General features: G+C 39.3%; 1 long non-coding RNA gene across 1 annotated transcript in view; it reads right to left on the bottom strand.

The window, feature by feature from the left end:
* Positions 1 to 764: 764 nt before the first annotated feature.
* The window catches only part of LOC122927106, a 56,453-nt gene continuing 37,286 nt past the window's right edge, over positions 765 to 19,931 (bottom strand). Inside the window, exon 4 of the long non-coding RNA XR_006387758.1 lies at positions 765 to 1,152. This is a non-coding gene — a long non-coding RNA (uncharacterized LOC122927106). The remainder of the gene's footprint in view (positions 1,153 to 19,931) is intronic.

The following is a 19,931-nucleotide window of genomic DNA, read 5'->3' as shown; positions in this document are numbered from 1 at the left end:
GCGAGCTGCTGATTCGCGATCCCGACCTTCTGAGGGACAGGAAACAACTGGAGAGGTAAGAGGGAGGGGGCCCTTTATTGGCTGATCTCGCTATTGTTTCCTGTCCCTGAGAAGGCAGGCCAACCTCCAGGTAGTGCCATTGTGGAGGTGTGGGGAAAAGCTGTATTTCTGGACTTGCAGATAGCCTGTGCTCGTGCACTATTGTTGCATAAAATGGCTGCCGATTGTGTATTGATATTGACAAACTGAAGTAAAAAAAAAAGTTTGTTTTCAGCAGTAGTTGGCTCAGGTACAGGCTTAAAAAAATAATAATTGTACACTGCACCCACAAAACACATTTGCTGTAGATCGCTGAGTACATAAACCAGTTCTTGATAAGATTTCTCCCTGATCTCTCCCTCACAGCAGCGGCATCTTCTCCCTACACTGATCAGAGCAGAGTGACGGGCGGCGCTACGTGACTCCAGCTTAAATAAAAGGCTGGGTCACATGCTGCACTGGCCAATCACAGCCATGCCAATAGTAGGCATGGCTGTGACGGCCTCTTGGGGCAAGTAGTATGACGCATGTTGATTGGCTGCTGTGCAGCCTTTGAAAAAGCGCCAAACACCGAATTTCTACGTAAATGTTCGGGTGCCGAAAAACCTAACGTTCGGTATGAACCCGAACTTTATAGTTCGGGTTCACTCAACTCTACTCATTACATTTACTTAATTATTGCTGACGAAATCTTCGTTTGTAACTTATTCGTTTATTCCAAAAAATTTTTGAAATGTCAATGGATGCGGTTTGTAAAACAAAAGTAAACTTACAACAAAATGAAACACAGTAGATGCAGAAGAAAATTTTTCAATTACTTGTGCACATTGATATTTTCTAGCCAAGGTTTAAAATATTCTATACTGAACACATTTTTTGTTTCCTTTGGCTTCATTCATCCAAACATCCTTAATCTCTGTTAGAAGAACAGTTTCAGCAGTAGAAGACACACAATGGCCGGAGTCAGGACGATGTTATGGACACTAAGGCCACCGCTGGTGCAGGTATAGTTAACATAACGTGTCATTTCGTTAATGCTTGCGGACTCGCTGCCGATGTCACAGATGGACTTTGTTGCGCACCCTCGAAAGGCTGTTGAAGCTGACACTGATCCTGAAAAAGACACAATTTTATTTAACACAACATTAAAGCTGGGTTCACCTCATGTTTTATGCCAGTGGTTGACGTATACGTTAGGAAAAAAAATTTAAAATCCAAAAACGCAGCACACCACGTTCTTGTATCCTGCAAAGTACTGGAAGATTTTTTTTTATTTTTTAAACAATGGAACTCTATAGTGAACAGATGCCACTGCATTGCATCAGTCTGAATCATCCGTTTAACGTATACGTTTTTTTTTTGTATAAGTAAGGCTGTTTTCACATTAGTGGCACGGACCTCCGGCACTGTAGGATCCGTCCTGCCGCTAGTGAACGTGTGCCTCCGGACTGCCGCTCCGTCACTATTGACTATAATGGGGGTGGAGTTCCGGCGGAGGCACGGCAGCGCATGGCGAGAGGCTGCCAGAATAAAACGACGACATGTCCGACATTTATTCCGGCAGCCTCTCGCCGTGCACTGCCGTGCCTCCGACCGCTACCATTACAGTCAATGGGGACGGAGCGGCAGTCCATAGGCACACGTTCATTAACGTCAGCACGGATCCGACAGGCTATTCACCCGACGGAACAGCCTGCCGGAGGTCCGTGCCGCTAGTGGGAAAGTAGCCTTAAATGGATGGCAAAAACATGAAATAAATAAATAAATAAAATAATAATGAAGCCAGCCTTAGCCGTGTTCCACGGCCGAGAACGGTCCGTGGTAACCTGGCCGGCATTCCTGCTGAGAGCAGGAGCGCACGGCGTCATTGGTTGCTATGACGCCGTGCGCTTCATGCCGCCGCTGCACTACAGTAATACATTCGTATAGATCATACGAGTGTATTATTGTAGTGCAGCGGCGGCATGAAGCGCACGGCGTCATAGCAACCAATGACGCCGTGCGCTCTTGCTCTCAGCAGGAATCCCGGCCGCGTCACCACGGACCGTTCTCGGTCGTGGAACACGGCCGTGTGCATGAGGCCTTAACCTGAGCATTGTTTTTATTTTGTTTTCTCATTTTTCTATAAAACTATTAACATAAAAAAAAAAAAAAATATATCCTAAATAAACCTTGTTTATCAGTCTTCAAGCTTTTTTTTTTTTTTACCCACAGCAAAGACCTAGATAATTTGGCAGGAAAAATCATTTTTTCCCTACTACAGTTAGCCCTCAATGCCAATAAGTAGCATGAAAGAGGCTCAAACAAATGTGTCCTTCCTTATCTTTGCCTTAGGCCTCATGCACACGACTGTTCCTTTTTTTCAGTCTGCAAACCCCGGATCTGCAAAAAAAAAAAAAAAAAAAAGGGGGAAGGAAGCTGCCTGTGTGCCTTCCGCAATTTGCAGAACGGAAAGGGTGGTCTTTAATATAACTGCCTATTCTTGTCCCCAAAGTGCGGACAAGAATAGGACAGGATATTTTTATTTTATTTTTTTGCTGGGCCACGGAACGGAGAAACGGATGCGGACAGCACACGGAGTGCTGTCCGCATCTTTTGCAGGCCCCATTGTAGTGAACGGGTCCGCATCCAAGCAACCAAAACAACGGCAGTGTGCATGAGGCCTTGTCCCGAGACGAAAAAGAAACAATTTTTGTACCTGACACTTTAGTTGTCTGGAAAAGACACCTATTCTCATCCCCAGTGCATTGTACTGTATCATTGGTGTAACAGGAGTTAGAGTCAGCGGAGATGCAGGATCGGCAGACCAGTCCATTGGGGGTAGAACTTATTGTTTGATCTAGAATCAAACAGGTGAAAGAGAGAAATATAAAAGAACATTGGTTTCCTTAAGTCCTCTTTCACACGGGCATCATGTTTTTTGGTCCGGATAAGATGCGGGTGCGTTGCGGGAAAATGCACAATTTTTCGGGTGTGGGTTAGGTGTTGTGTAGATCTCTTATTATTTTCCCTTATAATATGGTTATAAGGGAAAATAATAGCATTCTTATTACAGAATGCATAGTTCAATAGGGCTGGAGGGGTTAAAAATAAAAAAATTTAACTCACCTTAATCCACTTGCTAGCGCAGCCCGTCTTCTCTTCTGTCTTCTTCGAGGAATTGGACCTTTGATGACGTCACTGCGCTCATCACATGGTCCATCACATGATCCATCACCATGGTGATAGACCATGTGATGACCGCAGTGACATCACCACAGTTCCTTTTCCTGTGCACAGCTAAGATGAAAACAAAAAAGAGAAGCCAGGCTGCGCGAGCAAGTGGATTAAGGAGAGTTAAATTATTATTATTTTTAACCCCTCCAGCGCTATTGTACTATGCATTCTGTATTAAGAATGCTATTATTTTCCCTTATAACCATGTTATAAGGGAAAATAATAAAGATCGGATCCCAATCCCGATAGTCTCCTAGCAACCGTGAGTGAAAAATCACACCGCATCCGCACTTGCTTGCGATTTTCACACAGCCCTATTCACTTCTATGGGGCCTGTGTTGCGTGGAAAACGCACAAAGAGGAGCATGCTGCGATTTTCACGACAAGTGATGCGTGAAAAATCACCGCTCATGTGCACAGCCCCATAGAAATGAATGGGTCCGGATTCAGTGCGGGTGCAATGCGCTTACCTCACGCATTGCACCCGTGTGGAAATCTCGCCCGTGTGAAAGGGGCCTAACATTTACATGACAATGTCTTTCCAAGTATGAACCACAGGTATTACTAGAAGAACCACATAGGAACCTCCATATTTCCCATCAGGACACACGGAAAGTGGTCATTCATCACATGTATTAAGAAATTATTTCAACTTGTTTATTTTATTTTCAAAGCCGTAAAGCACGACAGTAGGTTACAAGGTATAATGTAACATGGAAAAGGTACATAATCTTCAACAGTATAAGATTCAGGCATCAATGTAGAGGAAGCACGCACTTAAGTGACCAACAGATGCATATCAGGAACATTGTACGATTATTCTGACCATACTCACAACAAATTGTGTGTGGAGAAAGCTTTCCTATCAGATTCAAGGGCCTATACCTATGTGCGGGCCCGCCTAGTCCTAAGCAGCTTAGATGTTGTTTGGGCTAAGGTGTCGGAAGCAAACCTATAGGTAAGGGCCTGTCTAAGCTTAGAAAGCTCGGGCTTTATGTGAGGTATGACACAGAGCATCAGAGATAGGAGGTATAGACAGCCAGGGGGGAAATGTGCCTATGTGCCATTGGAAAACCTAAAGGTGGACCAGAGTGACCAACGCCTCAAGAAGGCTGGGTGTGTGCGAGATTCCCAAGCAGATAGTTCTTCAAAACGATAGAGCTGGTCCACCTTAAGCTTCCACTGTTCAATTGTTGGCAATGAGGTCTGAAGCCAGTGTTTGGGGACGAGTAAACGAGCTGCAATCAAGAGCTGTTTGAAGAGATAATTTGGAGGGGGTTGATTTGCGTCTTTATAGTGGGACAGCAATGCGCCAAGTGGAGACATCTTTACAGATTCACGGCATATTTGGTTGCTTAAGCGAAAGATGTCCGCCCACCATTTGCTAATAACTGGACAGTTCCACCAAATATGCAGGAAGGTCCCAGTCTCCTTTGAGCACATCCAGCACCTGTCCGAGGAAGATATGGCAAAATGTGCAGATCTAGATGGGGTTATATACCATTGGGTCAGTATTTTGTATCCATTTTCCTGGATGCGCACGCATCGGGAAACCTTATGGGGGGTGTTAAATAAGTCGGGCAGATGATTGAAAGATATAGTTATCCCAGTATCTCTTTCCCAGTTGTGTATAAAAGATGGCTTGGCGATAAGTGGAGGGGTACGCAGTTTGCCATGTATCTGCGATATTAGTTTTCTTGGGGGTTTAGGATTGATGATGAGGGCTTCAAACCAACCTATTGGACGAAGGAGTTCACCTTCAGTATTGTTTCTTATTAGAAAGGATCTAATGTGAGGGATCAAGGTAAGGTCGCATGGGCTTGGGTTAAGTAAGGTATGTATGGCTTCGGTCTCTAGTAGCTTCCCCGGGAGGTCCAAGAGGTTTCTAATGGGCAAAGAAGAGGATTTAATACGTTTAGAGGAAGATTGCAGTAATATTGGAGAGGATAGTAGTAAGATTCGGGATGTTTCGTCAAAGTGACAGGTACCACGCCCCTTTTACACGCCCCCTTTTTATATAGCTTGATATCAATTTGATATCAAACTATAGACTTTTTATATCTAGTTTGATATCAAGTCTATATCTCTTGAAAGTGCTGTCTTGAAATTGCTGAGCACAAATGTTTGCAAGACATATTGTTCAATTCATGAGTGCCCCAGACCCTGTCATCGACACGCCCGCTTGCAAAGCACATTTACAATATTGAAACTGCTGATCACAAATTTTTCAAATAGCTTGATATCAAGTTTATTTTGCTTCAAAATGCTGATCACAAATGTTTGCAAGACACATTGTTCAATTTGTTCAATTCAAGAGTGCCTCAGACCCTGTCATCGACACGCCCGCTTGCAAAGCACATTTTCAAACGATACGGGCCTAAATGGCTTATCTACAAACACATTGCACAATTCAAGATTGCCCCAGCCCCTGTCATCGTGTTGCTCTACAAGGCCATAGCCCCCTGTCAGGGACATCAAAAACACATTATATCATTTTATACATTTTATAAGTTTCATTTTAAATAAAAATGCAAAAAATTTATCTACCTATCTATACTTATATCTAACAATTATCTATCTAACTTTCTATCTAACTAGCTATAATCTATCTTTCTAGCTATTTCTATCTATCCATTTTATCTATCAATCCCTATCTATAGTCTATCTATCATCTATCTGTTTTATATCTATCTACTTATCTATAGTCTATTTTTTCCATCTATCTATCTATTATCTATCCTTCTATCTATCAATTATCTATATTTCTGTCTATCAATTATCTATATTTCTATCTACCTATCTATAGGCTATCTTTACATCTATCTGCTATCTATCTTTCCATGTATCTATCTACATAGCTATGTATCTATACATCCATATACCCCATCTATCTAAAGTCTATCTATCAATTTATCTACCTATCTATCCTTATATCTAACAATTATCTATCTATCTTTATATCTACCTAGCTATAGTCTATCTTTATAGCTATTTCTATCTATCCATTTTAGCTATCAATCCCTATCTATAGTCTATCTATCATCTATCTGTTTTCTATCTAGCTACTTATCTATAGTCTATTTTTCCATCTATCTATCTATTATCTATCCTTCTATCTATCAATTATCTATATTTCTGCTATCTATACAGCCATATACCCCATCTATCTAAAGTCTATCTATCAATTTATCTACCTATCTATCCTTCTATCTAACAATTATCTATCTATCTTTCTAGCTACCTATCTATAGTCTATCTATCCATCTATCTGTTTTCTATCTATCTACTTATCTTTAGTCTATTTTTCCATCGATTTGTTATCTATCCTTATATCTACACATTGTTCAATTTGTTCAATTCAAGAGTGCCTCAGACCCTGTCATCGACACGCCCGCTTGCAAAGCACATTTTCATCTAGCTATCAATTATCTATATTACTATCGACCTATCTATAGTCTATCCTTACATCTATCTGTTATCTATCTATCTTTCCATTTATCTAGCTATATATCTATCTATCTATGGATCGATACAGCCATATACCCCATCTATCTAAAGTCTATCTATCAATTTATCTACCTATCTATCCTTCTATCTAACAATTATCTATCTATCTTTATATCTACCTAGCTATAGTCTATCTTTCTAGCTATGTCTATCTATCCATTTTATCTATCAATCCATTTTTATCCAGACAACGGTCTATCTATCTATCTATCTAGCTAGCTGTTATCTATACATTTATCTATACAACTATCTATTATCTATGTATATATACATCCATATACCCATCTATCTAAATTCTATCTATCTATCTATCTATCTATCTATCTTTCTGGCTACCTATCTATAGTCTATCTATCCATCTGTTTTCTATCTACTTATCTATAGTCTATTTTTCTATCTATCTATTATCTATCCTTCTATCTATCAATTATCTATATTTCTATCTACCAATTATCTATATTTCTATATACCTATCTATAGTCTATCTTTACATTTATTTGTTATCTATCTTTCCATTTATCTATCTATATATCTATGTATCTATATAGCCATATACTTCATCTATCTAAAGTCTATCGATCAATTTATCTACCTATCTATCCTTCTATCTAACAATTATCTATCTATCTTTCTATCTACCTAGCTATAGTCCATCTTTCTAGCTATTTCTATCTATCCATTTTATCTATTAATCCATTTTTATCCAGACAACAGTCTATCTATCTGTCTATCCAGCTATCTGTTATCTATCCAGTTATCTTATCTATTATCTATCTATCTATCTAGCTATCTAACAAATGTATCTTGCTATCTATCTAACTGGCTGTCTTTCGATCTGTTTTCCCTATTATTCTAGCCATTTTTCTAAAAATGTATCCATTGATCTGTCTTTCTATCTATCTTTCTATCAATTTTTTCTATCTATCCAGCTATCTAACAATTTATCCATTTATCTATATATGATCAATTTATCCGTATATCGGTGCCAATATAGACAGACAAACCCCACCACGCTGTCAATACACAATTTGAAATGTTTACACAATACAAAATTTCAAAAATGTTGTACAATATGCTGTAAAAAATGTAAAAATGATCATTGTATCCGTATATCTATCTATCCCAATCTAACGTTTCAATAGATAAATATTTTATCTATCTATATACCTATCAATCTATATAACAATTTATCCATTTATCTATCTATCCTTCTATCTATTTCTACAATTTTTTCTATCTATCCAGCTATCTAACAATTTATCCATTTATCTATCTATCCATCTATCTATTTCTAACCATCTAGCTACTGTAACAGGGCTATCTATCAAACATCTATCTATTTACATTTCTATCAAACATCTATTTATCTATCTAAATGGCTGTCTTTCTATCTTTCTTTCTATCTAGTATCTATCTTTCAATCAATCTATCCATTTATCTAACAATTTATCCATTTATCTATCTATCTATCTATTTCTAAACATCTAGCTACTATAACAGGGCTAGCTATCAAACATTTATTTACATTTCTATCAAACATCTTTTTATCTATCCACATAGATAACTGTCTTTCTATCTATTATATATCTAGCTTTCTTTCTATCTATTATCTATCCATCTTTCTATCTATTATCTATATGTCTTTCTATCTATTTTAGCTAGCTATTTATCTAGCTTCTAACATCTATCTAACTTCCAATCGTTCTGTCTATTTTCCTATCAATCTATCCATTTATCTAACAATTTATCCATTGATATGTCTGTCTATCTATCTTTCTATCATTTTTATAGCTATCTAACAATTTATCCATTGATATGTCTGTCTATCTATCTTTCTATCAATTTTTCTAGCTATCCAGCTATCTAACAATTTATCTATTTATCTATATATGGTCATTTTATCCGTATAGCTGTGCCAATATAGACAGACAAACCCCACCGCTCTGTCATTACACACAGCAATGTTGCAAAGTTGTATTCATTTGAAATGTTTACACAATTCAAAATTTCAAAGTGTTGGACAATATGCTGTAAAAATGTTAAAATGCTCAATTTATCCGTATAGCTATCAATCTTTCTATTCTTCTATCAATCTATCTATTTATCTTTCTATCAAACATCTATTTATCTTTCTATCTAACCGTATACCTTGCCACTATCTTTCTAGCTATCACATATCTATTTATCTATCATTCTATCTATCTACATATCTAGCTATCTACCTATTTGACTATTTATCTAACAATTTATCTAGACATCTATCTATCGATCAATTTATCTATGAACAATCTAACTATCTACCTATCTATTTTATCTATCTATCCATTCTATCTATCTTTATATCTATTACCTATCTTTCATTATCTTTCTATCTATAACATATCTATTTATCTATCAATTTAGCAATCAACAATCTATCTAAATATCTGCCATTTTATTTATTTAGCTTCTAATATCTATCTAATAGCCTATCTTTCTTTAAATTTTATATAACATTTATAGTGTTTGACATAAAGTTTTAGTTTGATATAGCATTTTTAGTGTTTGATATAAAGTTTATATCGCTTGATATTGTTTGATATAAAGAGTATTTGTCCATTAAGGTCTTACCACGTCTGTCAGCTTCTTACTACAGAGGGCAACATCTTCCCAGACATTCTTCTCAGATTACTGTTAGTGGTAAAACAGGGCGTTTGAGTACAGCTTACTACAGATGGTGAAATCTAATGTCCGGCAGTTACAAATTAAAAAATAAATTTGCTCTTAAATTTATATTGATTCTTGCTACATTTGTATTCGTCCATTAAGGTCTTACCACTTCTGTCAGCTTCTTACTACAGAGGGCAACATCCTCCAAGACATTCTTCTCAGATCACTGCTAATGCTAAAACAGGTTGTTAAGTTTCATTTTGATAAAAATCTTTTTGGATATGCCCATTTCTAACACTTTGATAAGTTTTTAATATAAAATTAAGATTTTGACATAAAAAGGCCTATAATAAACATATAAATTCTTATAAAACATAATCTAACTATTTGAAATTTGTAAAGCGTGCCAGAGCCCGAATTGTGCGGAGCAGTCTAATAATACACGTTGCCCGATATGTAGGACGTACAGCCGATCAGCTGCATGTTTTGAAACACATAAAAACCTGTCACTTAGTGATAAAGCTCTTTGTAAGAAAAAAACTTTTTGCGGATTTTGTTACAAATATATAGACAACGGCGATGAGCACAAATGTAACGGTTTAAAATGCACCATCTGCGGCGGCCAGGTTGACAAATTTGACGACCATGTTTGTTACATGCAGCCATACACCCCCAAAAAAATGAGTGACAAGTACATCTTTTACGATTTTGAATGCATGCAAGAAACAGGCTTGCATGTACCCAATTTCATTTACGCAACCACACTATACGGACCCGACTCCTGGCAGTTTAGCGGAAAAACCTGTACGTTTGACTTTGTGCGATTTTTTGCCGACGGTAAGTTTTCGGGTTACACGTTCATAGCGCACAATGCAGGCCGCTACGACGCTTATTTTGTTTTACAGGCGTTGATTAATGAAAAATTTAAAATTGATATTATAAATCAAGGTGGTCGGTTAATGTGCGTTACCCTTGGCGCCTGAAAAACCCATAGCCTCGTGCATCTTGCTGAGTTTCATAGGCATGAAATTCAGAGAGTCTATGAACCTAATTTTTAAGTCCCTAAGGGTAACGCACATTAACCGACCACCTTGATTTATAATATCAATTTTAAATTTTTCATTAATCAACGCCTGTAAAACAAAATAAGCGTCGTAGCGGCCTGCATTGTGCGCTATGAACGTGTAACCCGAAAACTTACCGTCGGCAAAAAATCGCACAAAGTCAAACGTACAGGTTTTTCCGCTAAACTGCCAGGAGTCGGGTCCGTATAGTGTGGTTGCGTAAATGAAATTGGGTATATGCAAGCCTGTTTCTTGCATGCATTCAAAATCGTAAAAGATGTACTTGTCAGTCATTTTTTTGGGGGTGTATGGCTGCATGTAACAAACATGGTCGTCAAATTTGTCAACCTGGCCGCCGCAGATGGTGCATTTTAAACCGTTACATTTGTGCTCATCGCCGTTGTCTATATATTTGTAACAAAATCCGCAAAAAGTTTTTTTCTTACAAAGAGCTTTATCACTAAGTGACAGGTTTCTATGTGTTTCAAAACATGCAGCTGATCGGCTGTACGTCCTACATATCGGGCAACGTGTATTATTAGACTGCTCCGCACAATTCGGGCTCTGGCACGCTTTACAAATTTCAAATAGTTAGATTATGTTTTATAAGAATTTATATGTTTATTATAGGCCTTTTTATGTCAAAATCTTAATTTTATATTAAAAACTTATCAAAGTGTTAGAAATGGGCATATCCAAAAAGATTTTTATCAAAATGAAACTTAACAACCTGTTTTAGCATTAGCAGTGATCTGAGAAGAATGTCTTGGAGGATGTTGCCCTCTGTAGTAAGAAGCTGACAGAAGTGGTAAGACCTTAATGGACGAATACAAATGTAGCAAGAATCAATATAAATTTAAGAGCAAATTTATTTTTTAATTTGTAACTGCCGGACATTAGATTTCACCATCTGTAGTAAGCTGTACTCAAACGCCCTGTTTTACCACTAACAGTAATCTGAGAAGAATGTCTGGGAAGATGTTGCCCTCTGTAGTAAGAAGCTGACAGACGTGGTAAGACCTTAATGGACGAATACTCTTTATATCAAACAATATCAAGCGATATAAACTTTATATCAAACACTAAAAATGCTATATCAAACTAAAACTTTATGTCAAACACTATAAATGTTATATAAAATTTAAAGAAAGATAGGCTATTAGATAGCTATTAGAAGCTAAATAAATAAAATGGCAGATATTTAGATAGATTGTTGATTGCTAAATTGATAGATAAATAGATATGTTATAGATAGAAAGATAATGGAAAGATAGGTAATAGATATAAAGATAGATAGAATGGATAGATAGATAAAATAGATAGATAGGTAGATAGTTAGATTGTTCATAGATAAATTGATCGATAGATAGATGTCTAGATAAATTGTTAGATAAATAGTCAAATAGGTAGATAGCTAGATATGTAGATAGATAGATAAAATGATAGATAAATAGATATGTGATAGCTAGAAAGATAGTGGCAAGGTATACGGTTAGATAGAAAGATAAATAGATGTTTGATAGAAAGATAAATAGATAGATTGATAGAAGAATAGAAAGATTGATAGCTATACGGATAAATTGAGCATTTTAACATTTTTACAGCATATTGTCCAACACTTTGAAATTTTGAATTGTGTAAACATTTCAAATGAATACAACTTTGCAACATTGCTGTGTGTAATGACCGAGTGGTGGGGTTTGTCTGTCTATATTGGCACAGCTATACGGATAAAATGACCATATATAGATAAATAGATAAATTGTTAGATAGCTGGATAGCTAGAAAAATTGATAGAAAGATAGATAGACAGACATATCAATGGATAAATTGTTAGATAGCTGGATAGCTATAAAAATGATAGAAAGATAGATAGACAGACATATCAATGGATAAATTGTTAGATAAATGGATAGATTGATAGGAAAATAGACAGAACGATTGGAAGTTAGATAGATGTTAGAAGCTAGATAAATAGCTAGCTAAAATAGATAGAAAGACATATAGATAATAGATAGAAAGATGGATAGATAATAGATAGAAAGAAAGCTAGATATATAATAGATAGAAAGACAGTTATCTATGTGGATAGATAAAAAGATGTTTGATAGAAATGTAAATAAATGTTTGATAGCTAGCCCTGTTATAGTAGCTAGATGTTTAGAAATAGATAGATAGATAGATAGATAAATGGATAAATTGTTAGATAAATGGATAGATTGATTGAAAGATAGATACTAGATAGAAAGAAAGATAGAAAGACAGCCATTTAGATAGATAAATAGATGTTTGATAGATAGAAATGTAAATAGATAGATGTTTGATAGATAGCCCTGTTACAGTAGCTAGATGGTTAGAAATAGATAGATGGATAGATAGATAAATGGATAAATTGTTATATAGATTGATAGGTATATAGATAGATAAAATATTTATCTATTGAAACGTTAGATTGGGATAGATAGATATACGGATACAATGATCATTTTTACATTTTTACAGCATATTGTACAACATTTTTGAAATTTTGTATTGTGTAAACATTTCAAATTGTGTATTGACAGAGTGGTGGGGTTTGTCTGTCTATATTGGCACCGATATACGGATAAATTGATCATATATAGATAAATGGATAAATTGTTAGATAGCTGGATAGATAGAAAAAATTGATAGAAAGATAGATAGAAAGACAGATCAATGGATAAATTTTTAGAAAAATGGCTAGAATAATAGGGAAAACAGATCGAAAGACAGCCAGTTAGATAGATAGCAAGATACATTTGTTAGATAGCTAGATAGCTAGATAGATAGATAGATAGATAGATAGATAGATAGATAATAGATAAGATAGTTGGATAGATAACTGGATAGATAACAGATAGCTGGATAGATAGATAGATAGACTGTTGTCTGGATAAAAATGGATTAATAGATAAAATGGATAGATAGAAATAGCTAGAAAGATGGACTATAGCTAGGTAGATAGAAAGATAGATAGATTGAAATTGATAGAAAGATAGAAAAAATTGATAGAAAGATAGATAGAAAGACAGATCAATGGATAGAAACATAGAAACATAGAATGTGTCGGCAGATAAGAACCATTTGGCCCATCTAGTCTGCCCAATATATCTGAATCCTATGAATAGTCCTGGCCCTATCTTATATGAAGGATAGCCTTATGCCTATCCCATGTATGCTTAAACTCCTCCACTGTATTTGCCGCTACCACTTCTGCAGGAAGGCTATTCCATGCATCCACTACTCTCTCAGTAAAGTAATACTTCCTTATATTACTTTTAAACCTTTGCCCCTCTAATTTAAAACTGTGTCCTCTTGTGGTAGTTTTTCTTCTTTTAAATATGCTCTCCTCCTTTACCGAGTTGATTCCCTTTATGTATTTAAAAGTTTCTATCATATCCCCTCGGTCTCTTCTTTCTTCCAAGCTATACATATTAAGGTCCTTTAACCTTTCCTGGTAAGTTTTATCCTGCAATCCATGGACCAGTTTAGTAGCTCTTCTCTGAACTCTCTCTAGAGTATCTATATCCTTCTGGAGATATGGCCTCCAGTACTGCGCACAATACTCCAAGTGAGGTCTCACCAGTGTTCTGTACAGCGGCATAAGCACTTCACTCTTTCTACTGCTTATACCTCTCCCTATACATCCAAGCATTCTGCTGGCATTTCATGCTGCTTTATTACATTGTCTTCCCACCTTTAAGTCTTCTGAAATAATTACTCCTAAATCCCTTTCCTCAGATACTGAGGTCAGGACTGTGTCAAATATTCTATATTCTGCCCTTGGGTTTTTACGCCCCAGGTGCATTATCTTGCACTAAGGCTGCTTTCACACTAGCGTTCGCTGGTCCGCTCGTGAGCTCCGTTTGAAGGAGCTCACGAGCGGACCCGAACGCAGCCGTCCAGCCCTGATGCAGTCTGAATGGAGGCGGATCCGCTCAGACTGCATCAGTCTGGCGGCGTTCAGCCTCCGCTCCGCTCGCCTCCGCACGGACAGGCGGACAGCTGAATGCTGCTTGCAGCGTTCGGGTGTCCGCCTGGCCGTGCGGAGGCGTGCGGATCCGTGCGGATCCGTCCAGACTTTCAATGTGAGTCAATGGGGACGGATCCGTTTGAAGATGCCACAATGTGGCTCAATCGTCAAGCGGATCCGTCCCCCATTGACTTTACATTGAAAGTCTGGACGGATCCGTACTAGGCTATTTTCACACTTAGCTGTTCTATGCTAAAAATAATGCAGACAGATCCGTACTGAACGGAGCCTCCGTCTGCATTATTATGGGCGGATCCGTTCAGAACGGATCCGCCCGAACGCTAGTGTGAAAGTAGCCTTATCCACATTAAATTTCAGTTGCCAGAGTTCTGACCATTCTTCTAGTTTTCCTAAATCCTTTTCCATTTGGCGTTTCCCTCCAGGAACATCAACCCTGATGATGGATGGATTAATAGATAAAATGGATAGATAGAAATAGCTAGAAAGATGGACTATAGCTAGGTAGATAGAAAGATAGATAGATAATTGTTAGATAGAAGGATAGATAGGTAGATAAATTGATCGATAGACTTTAGATAGATGAAGTATATGGCTGTATAGATACATAGATATATAGATAGATAAATGGAAAGATAGATAACAGATAAATGTAAAGATAGACTATAGATAGGTATATAGAAATATAGATAATTGGTAGATAGAAATATAGATAATTGATAGATAGATAGATAGATAGATAGAAGGATAGATAATAGATAGATAGAAAAATAGACTATAGATAAGTAGATAGAAAACAGATGGATAGATAGACTATAGATAGGTAGCCAGAAAGATAGATAGATAGAATTTAGATAGATGGGTATATGGATGTATATATACATAGATAATAGATAGTTGTATAGATAAATGTATAGATAACAGCTAGCTGGATAGATAGATAGATAGACCGTTGTCTGGATAAAAATGGATTGATAGATAAAATGGATAGATAGACATAGCTAGAAAGATAGACTATAGCTAGGTAGATATAAAGATAGATAGATAATTGTTAGATAGAAGGATAGATAGGTAGATAAATTGATAGATAGACTTTAGATAGATGGGGTATATGGATGTATAGATACATAGCTATGTAGATAGATACATGGAAAGATAGATAGCAGATAGATGTAAAGATAGCCTATAGATAGGTAGATAGAAATATAGATAATTGATAGACAGAAATATAGATAATTGATAGATAGAAGGATAGATAATAGATAGATAGATGGAAAAAATAGACTATAGATAAGTAGATAGATAGAAAACAGCTAGATGGATAGATAGACTATAGGGATTGATAGATAAAATGGATAGATAGAAATAGCTAGAAAGATAGATTATAGCTAGTTAGATAGAAAGTTAGATAGATAATTGTTAGATATAAGTATAGATAGGTAGATACATTTTTTGCATATTTATTTAAAATGAAACTTATAAAATGTATAAAATGATATAATGTGTTTTTGATGTCCCTGACAGGGGGCTATGGCCTTGTAGAGCAACACGATGACAGGGGCTGGGGCAATCTTGAATTGTGCAATGTGTTTGTAGATAAGCCATTTAGGCCCGTATCGTTTGTAAATGTGCTTTGCAAGCGGGCGTGTCGATGACAGGGTTTGGGGCACTCATGAATTGAACAATATGTCTTGCAAACATTTGTGCTCAGCAATTTCAAGACAGCACTTTCAAGAGATATAGACTTGATATCAAACTAGATATAAAAAGTCTATAGTTTGATATCAAATTGATATCAAGCTATATAAAAAGGGGGCGTGTAAAAGGGGCGTGGTACCTGTCACTTTGACGAAACATCCCGAATCTTACTACTACTACTGAGGATGTACCTAAGATATCTGCAACCGTCAGGATAGGGGAAGGGAAGGGAATTGAGCAATGGGAGGAGTTCAGCCATCTCCAGGCATCCAGTGTTGCTTTTAGAATTGGATAGTTAGGCAATGGTATATGTGGGGGAAATTGGTGACCTAGTAATGCTGTCCGAAAAGGAATGTCTAGTATGTTTTGTTCTAGGCTTACCCAAGGTTTGTCAGTAGGGTTGCGGAGCCAGTCAACTGCTCTAGCTAATAGTATCGCTTTTCCATACAGTTCGGGGTCTGGGAGACCAATGCAGTCTAGCTGGCGTGGATGGGCCAAAAGTTTGTAAGAAAGTCTGGCCTTCTTGCCATTCCATATGAAGCTTCTAAACTTTTGTTTCAGGGATGTGTAAAAGGAATTGGGTATAGGAATTGGGAGGACCTGTTGCAGATATGTCAGGCGCGGTAAGATTAATGAAGTAAGAAGATTTTTACGCCCAAACCAGGATAACATAGGCGCCCTGGTCTGCAAATTGTCTATGGCTGTAATTAGAGAGATTTTAAGGGGGATGTAGTTTAGGGAGAAAAGATCTGAAATTTGGGGGCTGATCTTAACTCCTAGATAAGTGATAGTTGGGGAAGACCAATTAAAAGGGGGAGTTTTTCATCAGTAGGGACTTGGTATGGGTGGATATTCCAAGCGTAAGAATCAGCGATTTGCTAGTATTTATCTTAAAGTTTGAAATTGAGCCATATTGTTGTAGGCGATTTTGTACATGTGACAGGGAAGTGACGGGGTTTGTTGTCATGATCATAACATCATCAGCGAACGCCACAATTTTGTGGTCCCTTCCTCCCAAAGTAAAGCCTCTGATATTATGATCTTTCCTAAACGTGGATAGGAGGGGTTCCATTGCCAAAACAAAAAGGAGGGGTGACAGGGGACAACCTTGGCGGGTGCCATTGTGTATACAAAAAGGATAATGATAGACTACCATTTACCATTACCAGGGCAGTGGCCTGAGCATACATAGCAAAGATCGCTTGAACATAGGGACCAGGTAGACCAAAGCCCAGTAGAGCTTGTCTCAAATATGTCCAGTTGATCCTGTCGAACGCTTTTTCTGCGTCAGTGCTAAGTAAAAGGAGAGGAGAGGAAGTGTGTTTGGCATGACACATTGCGTTGATAACTCTTGTAGTGTTATCTTTGCCCTCCTGTCATGGTCTTACCTCCTTGCTGTTCCCTTCGTTTGACATGTGCTGGCGGCCATCTTGGTTTCTGGGTTTTCTTGTAGCCTCCCACCCTGCGGCTCCTCCTTCCCACTGGGAGGAGCTGGATGCCCAGCTCATATATATAGGAGGTCTGTGGCTTCAGTTCCTTGCTTGGTCCTCCTGTGTTCACAGGCTTCCAAGACTGCTGCTGCTTCTGGTTCCTGATCCTGGCCTCGTCTGACTACCCCGTTGGTTCCTGATTCCGGCTTCGTCTGACTACCCCGTTGGTTCCTGATTCCGGCTTCGTCTGACTACCCCGTTGGTTCCTGTTCCTGGCTTCGTCTGACTACCCTTCTGGTTCCTGACCTCTGTCTCCGCAAAACCCTGCTTCGGTTTAGCCATCCGTTCGGACTTTGCTTACGGCTTGCTCTTCAATAAAACCTTCTTATTTTCCACTTATCTCTTGTTGTACGTCTGGTTCATGGTTCCATGACATTAGGACCAAGCCATGAATTCTGACGGTACAGGGCCACCCTCGCTACCTACGCTGGTTGCCAGACTTGATCAGCAGGATCACCTGTTGGGTCGGTTCGCTGTGGCGTTGCAAACCCTGCTTGAACGCACGGCTCATTTAGCTTCCGTTGCCGATGGGTCGGTTGTTGCTCCTGGGCCCGCTCCTACTGCCGCTCCGGTTGTTGCGCCAGAGTCTACCCTGACACCTGTTGCTGCGCCTGTGGTGTTTCAGGGTATGACCGGTTCTGCCCCCCTTCCACAGCGCTTTGGGGGAGAGCCAACTCAGTGCCGAGGTTTCCTTAACCAGGTGGGCATTTACTTCGAGTTGCTGCCACATGCCTTTCCTACTGAGAGATCAAGGGTGGGCTTCTTGATCTCGCTGCTCTCGGACAAGGCCTTGGCCTGGGCCAGCCCTTTATGGGAGAACAACAATCCGGTGGTTGCCGAGTTTTCCGGTTTTGTTGCTTCTCTTCGGAAGGTATTCGATGTGCCGGCTCGTGCTGCCTCTGCTGCGAAGCTCCTTATGTCCATCAGACAGGGTTCACGATCCGTAGCTGAATACGCCATTGAGTTTCGTACCCTGGCAGCAGAGGTGGGCTGGAATAATGAGGCTCTGGTCGCTGCTTTCTCTCATGGTCTCTCGGATGCCTTGAAGGATGAGGTTACAGCTAAGGACCTACCAGTGGAGCTCGAGTCTCTTATTTCTTTCCTGATTTTGATTGACACCAGAATCAGGGAGAGACCTTCCTTTAAGGAGAGCCTGCGGAGGTCTCCTAACAGATTGGCGCCTACGTTTGCTGTCCCACCCGTGCCTCCCTCTCCTCCCACGCCTCCTGGGGATGACTTGTCTGGGGGTGAACCCATGCAGCGGGGGTTTGCTCGCCTGTCTGAGGGGGAGAGGGTACTCCGGAGACGCGAGGGCCGATGCATGTACTGTGGTCTCGGTGGGCATTTTCGGTTGGCATGTCCGAACCGTCCGGGAGAACGCTCGCACCTGAGGTCCTGTCGGGGGCAGATCTTGGGTGGAGTCTCCTCGTCCCCGGTTTCCCGTGTTGACAAACCACTGATCACGGTTGTCCTCTCCTGGGTCGGGGGCTCGGTGACGACCCAGGCGTTGGTGGACTCTGGTGCTGGTGGTTTGTTCATTGATAGAGTGTTCGTTGCCGCCAATTCCATTCCTCTGCAGCCTCGAGGTTCCCCACTGGCTCTTGAGGCGATAGACGGCAGACCCCTTCTGCCGCCACACGTGACTCATGAGACCCTTCCAGTGGGGATAGCCATTGGTGCCGTTCACAGAGAGTCGGTCTGTCTCCAGGTTATTTCGTCTCCACACTACTCGGTGGTCTTGGGGTACCCCTGGCTCCAGAAGCATAATCCGACTTTCGATTGGAGATCGGTCGAGATCCTCTCGTGGTCACCGCAGTGTGGGGCTAGTTGCATCCATGGGCCTGTCAAGTTGCTGTGTACTTCCTCGGACTCTCTGTTGCCTCCTGAATACGAAGAGTACCGGGATGTATTCGATAAGGTGCGCGCGGTTGCCCTACCTCCGCACCGCCCATACGATTGTGCCATAGAGTTACAATCCGGTGCCGTTCCTCCTCGTGGCAAAGTCTATCCACTGTCGGTAGCGGAGAATGAGGCCATGGAGGAGTACGTGAGGGAGGCGCTTTCACGCGGACACATTCGCAAATCCTCGTCCCCGGCAGGGGCTGGATTTTTCTTTGTGAAAAAGAAGGGCGGCGAGTTGAGGCCTTCCATCGATTACAGGGGTCTCAATCGCATCACGATCAAGAACGCTTACCCGATACCCTTGATTTCCGAGCTGTTCGATCGCCTCAAAGGGGCCACGGTCTTTACCAAACT

The sequence above is a fragment of the Bufo gargarizans genome, chromosome 2 (assembly GCF_014858855.1).
Source record: "Bufo gargarizans isolate SCDJY-AF-19 chromosome 2, ASM1485885v1, whole genome shotgun sequence".
Classification (NCBI taxonomy): Eukaryota; Metazoa; Chordata; class Amphibia; order Anura; family Bufonidae; genus Bufo; species Bufo gargarizans.
This window is presented reverse-complemented; position numbering and strand designations above follow the sequence as displayed.